The sequence below is a fragment of the Oncorhynchus keta genome, unplaced genomic scaffold (genome assembly GCF_023373465.1).
Source record: "Oncorhynchus keta strain PuntledgeMale-10-30-2019 unplaced genomic scaffold, Oket_V2 Un_contig_28383_pilon_pilon, whole genome shotgun sequence".
NCBI lineage: Eukaryota > Metazoa > Chordata > Actinopteri > Salmoniformes > Salmonidae > Oncorhynchus > Oncorhynchus keta.
Window position 1 is genome coordinate 1 of NW_026286009.1, and position 8269 is coordinate 8269.

Below are 8269 nucleotides of genomic sequence, written 5' to 3' on the forward strand. Positions count from 1 at the left end.
TACATTTAACATTTAAGTCATTTAGCAGACGCTCTTATCCAGAGCGACTTACAAATTGGTGCATTCACCTTATGACATCCAGTGGAACAGCCACTTTACAATAGTGCATCTAAATCTTTTAAGGGGGGTGAGAAGGATTACTTTATCCTATCCTAGGTATTCCTTAAAGAGGTGGGGTTTCAGGTGTCTCCGGAAGGTGGTGATTGACATTAAAGCAAGGACCGAGAGACTGACAAACAGCTTCTATCTCAAGGCCATCAGACTGTTAAACAGCCACCACTAACATTGAGTGGCTGCTGCCAACACACTGACTCAACTCCAGCCACTTTAATAATGATGGAAATTGATGGAAAAATATATCACTAGCCACTTTAAACAATGCTACTTAATATAATGTTTACATACCCTACATTACACATCTCATATGTATATAATGTACTCTATATCATCTACTGCATCTTTATGTAATACATGAATCACTAGCCACTTTAAACTATGCCACTTTTGTTTACATATCCTACATTACACATCTCATATGTATATACTGTACTCGTTACCATCTACTTCATCTTGCCTATGCCGTTCTGTACCATCACTCATTCATATATCTTTAAGTACATATTCTTTATCCCTTTACACTTGTGTGTATAAGGTAGTAGTTTTGGAATTGTTAGGTTAGATTGCTCGTTGGTTATTACTGCATTGTCAGAACTAGAAGCACAAGCATTTCGCTACACTCGCATTAACATCTGCTAACCATGTGTTTGTGACAAATACATTTGATTTGATTTGATTATCATTCTTAGTATACACTCTACAAGGTGTCGAAAGCATTCTACAGGGATGCTGGCCCATGTTGACTCCCAATGCTTCCCACAGTTGTGTCAAATTGGCTGGATGTCCTTTGGGTGGTGGACCATTCTTGATTCACACGGGAAACTGTTGAGCATGAAAAACCCAGCTGCGTTGCAGTTCTTGACACACTCAAACCGGTGCGCCTGGCACCTACTATCATACCCCATTCAAAGGCACTTTAATCTTTTGTTTTGTCTTGCCAATTCACCCTCTGAATTGCACACATACACAATCCATGTCTCAATTGTCTCAAGGCTTAAAAATCCTTCTTTAACCTGTCTCCTCCTCTTCATCTACTCTGATTGAAGTGGATTTAACAAGTGACATCAATAAGGGATCATAGCTTTCAACCGGATTCATCTGGTCAGTCTATGTCATGGAAATGTACCAATGACCCATGCAGTGCAAAAAATGAAAAACATGTTTTAAGTGTAAATGCTACAACAACCTATAGCTACGTTTTTGTTATTTGGAGTTATTAAATGCTTTTGAATTAGGATCGCAGCATATTATGCACATCTGCAAACAGCAGCAAATGCTGGACAAATATTATTGATCTCTTTTGTTTTAATATGTTAAAATACACAGCATCTTATGCACCAGAGTTTGTGAGCAGAAAGGAGCTAGAGCGGACTGAAGAGCGGAGCATGCCCAATTTGCCTGGAGCATGGAGCGAGATCCAGCCTCGACCTTTTCGAAATCCAGCCTCTGCCTTTTCGCTCCGGCTAGTTTATTATACCAGTCATTTCCTTTTGAAACAAAGAGGAAGAGGCGACTTGTGGCTTATTTGACTGACTATACGTTTCATAATGATTAGGTTGTGATGAGTGTACTGATAAAAGAAGGACACGTGACATGCCAGCAACTTTGAGAAAAAACACTGAATGGCCAGGTTGACACCAGCTACCACAGCCACAAAGTCATAAACCATCCTTTTCAAAAATGTATCTTCCTAAAATGATTCATCTTAAACCTGATCTTAACCACACTGCTAACCTTATGCATGACCCTAAACTTAAAATCAAAAAATAACATTTTCCACCAAAATAATATATCTATGATATACATTTTTTACTTTGACTGTTAACAACTGCCTTCCGTTTTTTTAAAAGTATTTGTCATTGCCATTACATATTAGAAAGTAATCGCTGGGAATTCATTATTGGGTTTAGTCACAGGAACGTTGGGTGTCTCACCCCACAAAAGGGGAGCTACAGAAAAGTTAGGAGGATGAATGTGGACAGAATAACAGCTTTGAATGGGTGGGTGATAACCAGAGGAGGCAGATGGGATTGTATTGCAGGGACTTTAGCCCCACAGTACCTATCGCTGTGAGTCCACCATGGCTCCTCCCACCTCCAGTAGTTGATTTACACGTGTTGGAGAGAGTAAAGAAAGACCGGGAGGGGGTTGATACATGACAGTTCTTTAAAAGGTGACTGGAAACTGTAAATCGGTATTATTTTGCCCATAAATACAGATGGATTAAAAGACCCAAGGACAGGTCAGACTGGACCAGCCTTTGTTGAACAGGAAAGTGAGGTGGCTGTCAGGAGACGTATTACAGACCACCTGGCTGTGTACATGGCAGAGCTGATGGCCGTACTGCAGTGGGCAGAAGAAGTCAAAACAGACAGTGTAGTTATATGTTCTGACTCATGTGCTGCATTGATGAGTCTACAATCATTTAGCTCACATAGCAGACAAGGCGCACTACATGAGGGAATTCAAATTCATGCCCGGGTGAGACAGATGGGTGTCCACATAAGCTTTGCTCGGGTCCCAGCCCATGTGGGGGTGGAAGGGAATGAGTAGATGTGCTTGTTAAACACGTCCTTAGGAGACAGGAAGTGGAGGTGCCAATGAGCAAAGCAGAGGCTGGGGGAATGACATGGGCAGTGGTGGTGCAGAGATGGCAGGAGCAGTGGAACAGTGACAATAAGGTCAGGCCTCTATTCATTGTTTATATTTGAGTCATTTAGCAGAAACTCTTATCTAGAGCGACTTACAGGAGCAATTAGGGTTAAGTTGCTCAAAGGTACATTGACAGATTTTTCACCTAGTCGGCTCAGGTTACTGGCCCAACGCTCTAAACCACTAGGCTACCTGCCACCCCTACTTCAGGTACAGAGTAAAGTAGGGGAGGATGGTAGGAATGGACAGAAGAGAGGAGGCTTTCCTTACAAGGCTAAGAGTAGGACACAGCCAGCTGAATAAGTGATTAAATGTGATAGGAAATCATTCAACAGGAAGATGTGATTACTGCCAGGAAACAGAGACAGTGGAGAATGTACTGATACAGTGTGGGCAGTATGATAGGGAAACAGAGACAGTGGAGAATGTACTGATACAGTGTGGGCAGTATACAGTACTGATGTGGGCAGTATGATGGGAAACAGAGACAGTGGAGAATGTACTGATACAGTGTGGGCAGTATGATGGAAACAGAGACAGTGGAGAATGTACTGATACAGTGTGGGCAGTATGATGGGGAAACAGAGACAGTGGAGAATGTACTGATACAGTGTGGGCAGTATGATGGGGAAACAGAGACAGTGGAGAATGTACTGATACAGTGTGGGCAGTATGATGGGGAAACAGAGACAGTGGAGAATGTACTGATACAGTGTGGGCAGTATGATGGGGAAACAGAGACAGTGGAGAATGTACTGATACAGTGTGAAACAGGACAGTGGAGAATGTACTGATACAGTGTGGGCAGTATGGGAAACAGAGACAGTGGAGAATGTACTGATACAGTGTGGGCAGTATGATGGGGAAACAGAGACAGTGGAGAATGTACTGAATACAGTGTGGGCAGTATGATGGGGAAACAGAGACAGTGGAGAATGTACTGATACAGTGTGGGCAGTATGATGGGGAAACAGAGACAGTGGAGAATGTACTGATACAGTGTGGGCAGTATATGATGGGGGAAACAGAGACAGTGGAGAATGTACTGATACAGTGTGGGCAGTATGATGGGGAAACAGAGACAGTGGAGAATGTACTGATACAGTGTGGGCAGTATGATATGGGAAACAGAGACAGTGGAGAATGTACTGATACAGTATGTGAAACAGAGACAGTGGAGAATGTACTGTATGATGATGGGGAAACAGAGACAGTGGAGAATGTACTGATACAGTGTGGGCAGTATGATGGGGAAACAGAGACAGTGGAGAATGTACTGATACAGTGTGGGCAGTATATGAGTGGAGAATGGAAACAGAGACAGTGGAGAATGTACTGATACAGTGTGGGCAGTATGATAGGGAAACAGAGACAGTGGAGAATGTACTGATACAGTGTGGGCAGTATGATAGGGAAACAGAGACACTGATACAGTGTGGGCAGTATGATAGGGAAACAGAGACAGTGATAGGGAAACAGAGACAGTGGAGAATGTACTGATACAGTGTGGGCAGTATGATAGGGAAACAGAGACAGTGGAGAATGTACTGATACAGTGTGGGCAGTATGATAGGGAAACAGAGACAGTGGAGAATGTACTGATACAGTGTGGGCAGTATGATAGGGAAACAGAGACAGTGGAGAATGTACTGATACAGTGTGGGCAGTATGATAGGGAAACAGAGACAGTGGAGAATGTACTGATACAGTGTGGGCAGTATGATAGTGGGAAACAGAGACAGTGGAGAATGTACTGATACAGTGTGGGCAGTATGATAGGGAAACAGAGACAGTGGAGAATGTACTGATACAGTGTGGGCAGTATGATAGGGAAACAGAGACAGTGGAGAATGTACTGATACAGTGTGGGCAGTATGATAGGGAAACAGAGACAGTGGAGAATGTACTGATACAGTGTGGGCAGTATGATAGGGAAACAGAGACAGTGGAGAATGTACTGATACAGTGTGGGCAGTATGATAGGGAAACAGAGACAGTGGAGAATGTACTGATACAGTGTGGGCAGTATGATAGGGAAACAGAGACAGTGGAGAATGATAGTGTGGGCTAGGGAAACAGAGACAGTGTGGGCAGTATGATAGGGAAACAGAGACAGTGGAGAATGTACTGATACAGTGTGGGCAGTATGATAGGGAAACAGAGACACTGATACAGTGTGGGCAGTATGATAGGGAAACAGAGACAGTGGAGAATGTACTGATACAGTGTAGGGAAACAGGCAGTGGAGAATGTATGAGTATGATAGGGAAACAGAGACAGTGGAGAATGTACTGATACAGTGTGGGCAGTATGATAGGGAAACAGAGACAGTGGAGAATGTACTGATACAGTGTGGGCAGAGACAGTGGAGAATGTATGATAGGGAAACAGAGACAGTGGAGAATGACTGATACAGTGTGATAGGGAAACAGAGACTGATACAGTGTGGGCAGTATGATAGGGAAACAGAGACAGTGGAGAATGTACTGACACAGTGTGGGCAGTATGATAGGGAAACAGAGACAGTGGAGAATGTACTGATACAGTGTGGGCAGTATGATAGGGAAACAGAGAAGTGGACAGAGACAGTGGAAAGAATGTACTGATACAGTGTGGGCAGTATGATAGGGAAACAGAGACAGTGGAGAATGTACTGATACAGTGTGGGCAGTATGATAGGGAAACAGAGACAGTGGATAATGTACTGATACAGTGTGGGCAGTATGATAGGGAAACAGAGACAGTGGATAATGTACTGATACAGTGTGGGCAGTATGATAGGGAAACAGAGACAGTGGAGAATGTACTGATACAGTGTGGGCAGTATGATAGGGAAACAGAGACAGTGGAGAATGTACTGATACAGTGTGGGCAGTATGATAGGGAAACAGAGACAGTGGAGAATGTACTGATACAGTGTGGGCAGTATGATAGGGAAACAGAGACAGTGGAGAATGTACTGATAGGGAAACAGAGACAGTGTGGGCAGTGGATAATGTACTGACACAGTGTGGGCAGTATGTGACAGTGGAGAATGTACTGATACAGTATGATAGGGAAACAGAGACAGTGGAGAATGTATGATACAGTGTGGGCAGTATGGAAACAGAGACAGTGGAGAATGTACTGATACAGTGTGGGCAGTATGATAGGGAAACAGAGACAGTGGAGAATGTACTGATACAGTGTGGCAGTAATGAAACACTGATACAGTGTGGGCAGTATGATAGGGAAACAGAGACAGTGGAGAATGTACTGATACAGTGTGGGCAGTATGATAGGGAAACAGAGACAGTGGAGAATGTACTGATACAGTGTGGGCAGTATGATAGGGAAACAGAGACAGTGGAGAAGACTGGTCCAGTATGATGAGGGAGAACGCAGGATACAGGAATTGAGTTTGATCAGCATACTGTCCAGTATAGAACATCATTCGATACAGTCGCAAATATTTGTATTTTTTAAGAGAAACGGGGCTGGCAGATGCAGATAGGATTTAGTTCCTTGATTCCTGTCGCTGGCCCACAATACAGTAGGTGGCCTAATGCACCATAACGTTGGATGCCAACAGCCGATAAACCCCACAGAAGAAGATGTCTTTTCATCGTAGAGTGAGTATCTGGTCATATAATGGATCATCAAACTTTCATATCAGTGGAGGTGAACAAGTGGACACTTGTTCCGGAGGAAGGAGAGATAATTAAGTAATAGACACAGATTCCTAAACATGATAAAGTAGTAGGTTACTTTGCCGAAGGAAAACAAATTCCAACAAGTTTTACCGTCGTTTTTGTCCATCCATTAACACAGTCCACAGGGATGTGGTGGATCACAGATTATGAATACTAGGCCTAGACATTTTATATGGCACATCTGGCCTATACTGTTAAAAGGAAATAGACTTACCGGATCCATTGTTGAAACAATGTATTTCTTCGCCTGTCTTATTTTCTAATTGTGTTGGCTACAGTAGTACAGTTACTTTGTTTTAAGTGTTCGGGGAGTCGACATTTCCTTCCGCAGGAAGGGCACTCTGAGTCCTTAACGAAACACGAAACATGGCGACAATGTATCTTGCTTCGGATCTGAAACCAGTAGTAAACAAAAACATCAATGCCAGTTCAACTTAAAACACGAATCTTACATTCCTGCGCCACAATAACATTGTCGCCGAGGATGGCTAACTAACGTTAGTGTTTGATTCAGATCATCCGTTTGGTCATCAAACAGCCTAGCTAGGTAGCGAAATGCTAACTAGACTCGGGAGTTCGTGTGGGACATATGTGCTTCAGGAGCCTGTGGGTTTGATATTATTCCACCATGGACAACAACAACTGGCTACTAGTTCGTTTTCTGACATATGCTCAACTCAGAGCCAGTTTATCCACTGACCATCGCATTTGAAAGAACAACAGGCTAGTTAGTATTCTGGCTCACACTGGCCATGCAGTAGCAAAATACACAGCTATCTCGATTTAAGAGTTCCTGGTAGAGATATTTAAAGAAATGAGAATATAGGAACCCCGTTAATGAATGGAGGAACGTATATCGCCTCACCCAGCAGACGGTCGACCAATCTTGTTCACGGTGTCATGCTGGGTCACAAGGTTTGCTAAACGAATCGTCACTCAATCCCTTCTCATAGTCAGGGAATGAGTCGAGAAACCTGCATATTTTCCTCCACCGTAGATAATGTCACGATTCCAAATCTATACGATATTACAGAGAACAAGTAAATTATCTCACAAACAGGAAAATATTTGTAAAGACAAAATTGTTCTGCTTTTTCTTCTTCAGTTGACTTTATTGGTGTGTGTCAACCAATATTTTGCATTATCGCCCCCAACTGGACTATTGAATAAATCCATGACACTTTAGGGCCGCCTTGTTTACAGTATGGGTCGCGACCCGGACCTGTTAATGGTGGGTCGCGGCGTGTCAGTGTACATTTATAATTGTTTCATTAACTACTGTTATTGATTTGGCCAAGTGCATCTGTGCTTTCTGCTTAATTAAGCAGCGGTCTCTGCTCAGTTTGGCAGCTGCGCGAGTGAGAGATGCCTATGTGCTTCCGGGTTTACCGGATCTCTTTTTCTGCAGTTTTCTTGAAGATCACTCCGCGACACACACGACGCAGCGTCGTCGTTCAGGCAGCAGATGAAGCGCTGTCAGCCACTGACTTGTCATTCCCACTCGCCGTTGTCATCATCAAATGGACTCATGCTCGCCATAGGTTCTGACTGAGCTCAATTGTCATGAAACGCATATACAGCGATGAGGTTCTCTCTCTTTCATACAAATTTATAACGAGGAGCGCCCACAATATGTTTTGTGTGTGGAAGTGCTTAGCAATGAGACTCGCATAACGAACAAATGATTAAAACGACACGTCCTGACCAAACATCCACAGCATGATGGTAAACCCAGGGAGTTATTTCAGAACAGGGTAGAAGGCTTCAGGAACTCTCATAGTAGTAGATGTGAGTTTCTCTTTCAAACA

At 43.2% G+C, this 8269-nt stretch overlaps 1 long non-coding RNA gene across 2 annotated transcripts; it reads right to left on the bottom strand.

The window, feature by feature from the left end:
• Positions 1-594: 594 nt before the first annotated feature.
• LOC127923113 (uncharacterized) lies at positions 595-7635 on the bottom strand. 2 transcript variants are annotated; one of them, XR_008113394.1, is made up of 3 exons: positions 7327-7635; positions 6676-6854; positions 595-1604 (listed from the first exon to the last, which is right to left on the bottom strand). It is a non-coding gene; the product is annotated as an uncharacterized LOC127923113 (long non-coding RNA). The 2 variants fall into 2 exon arrangements; XR_008113393.1 differs by lacking the exon at positions 595-1604 and adding an exon at positions 1613-2460.
• Positions 7636-8269: the final 634 nt, after the last annotated feature.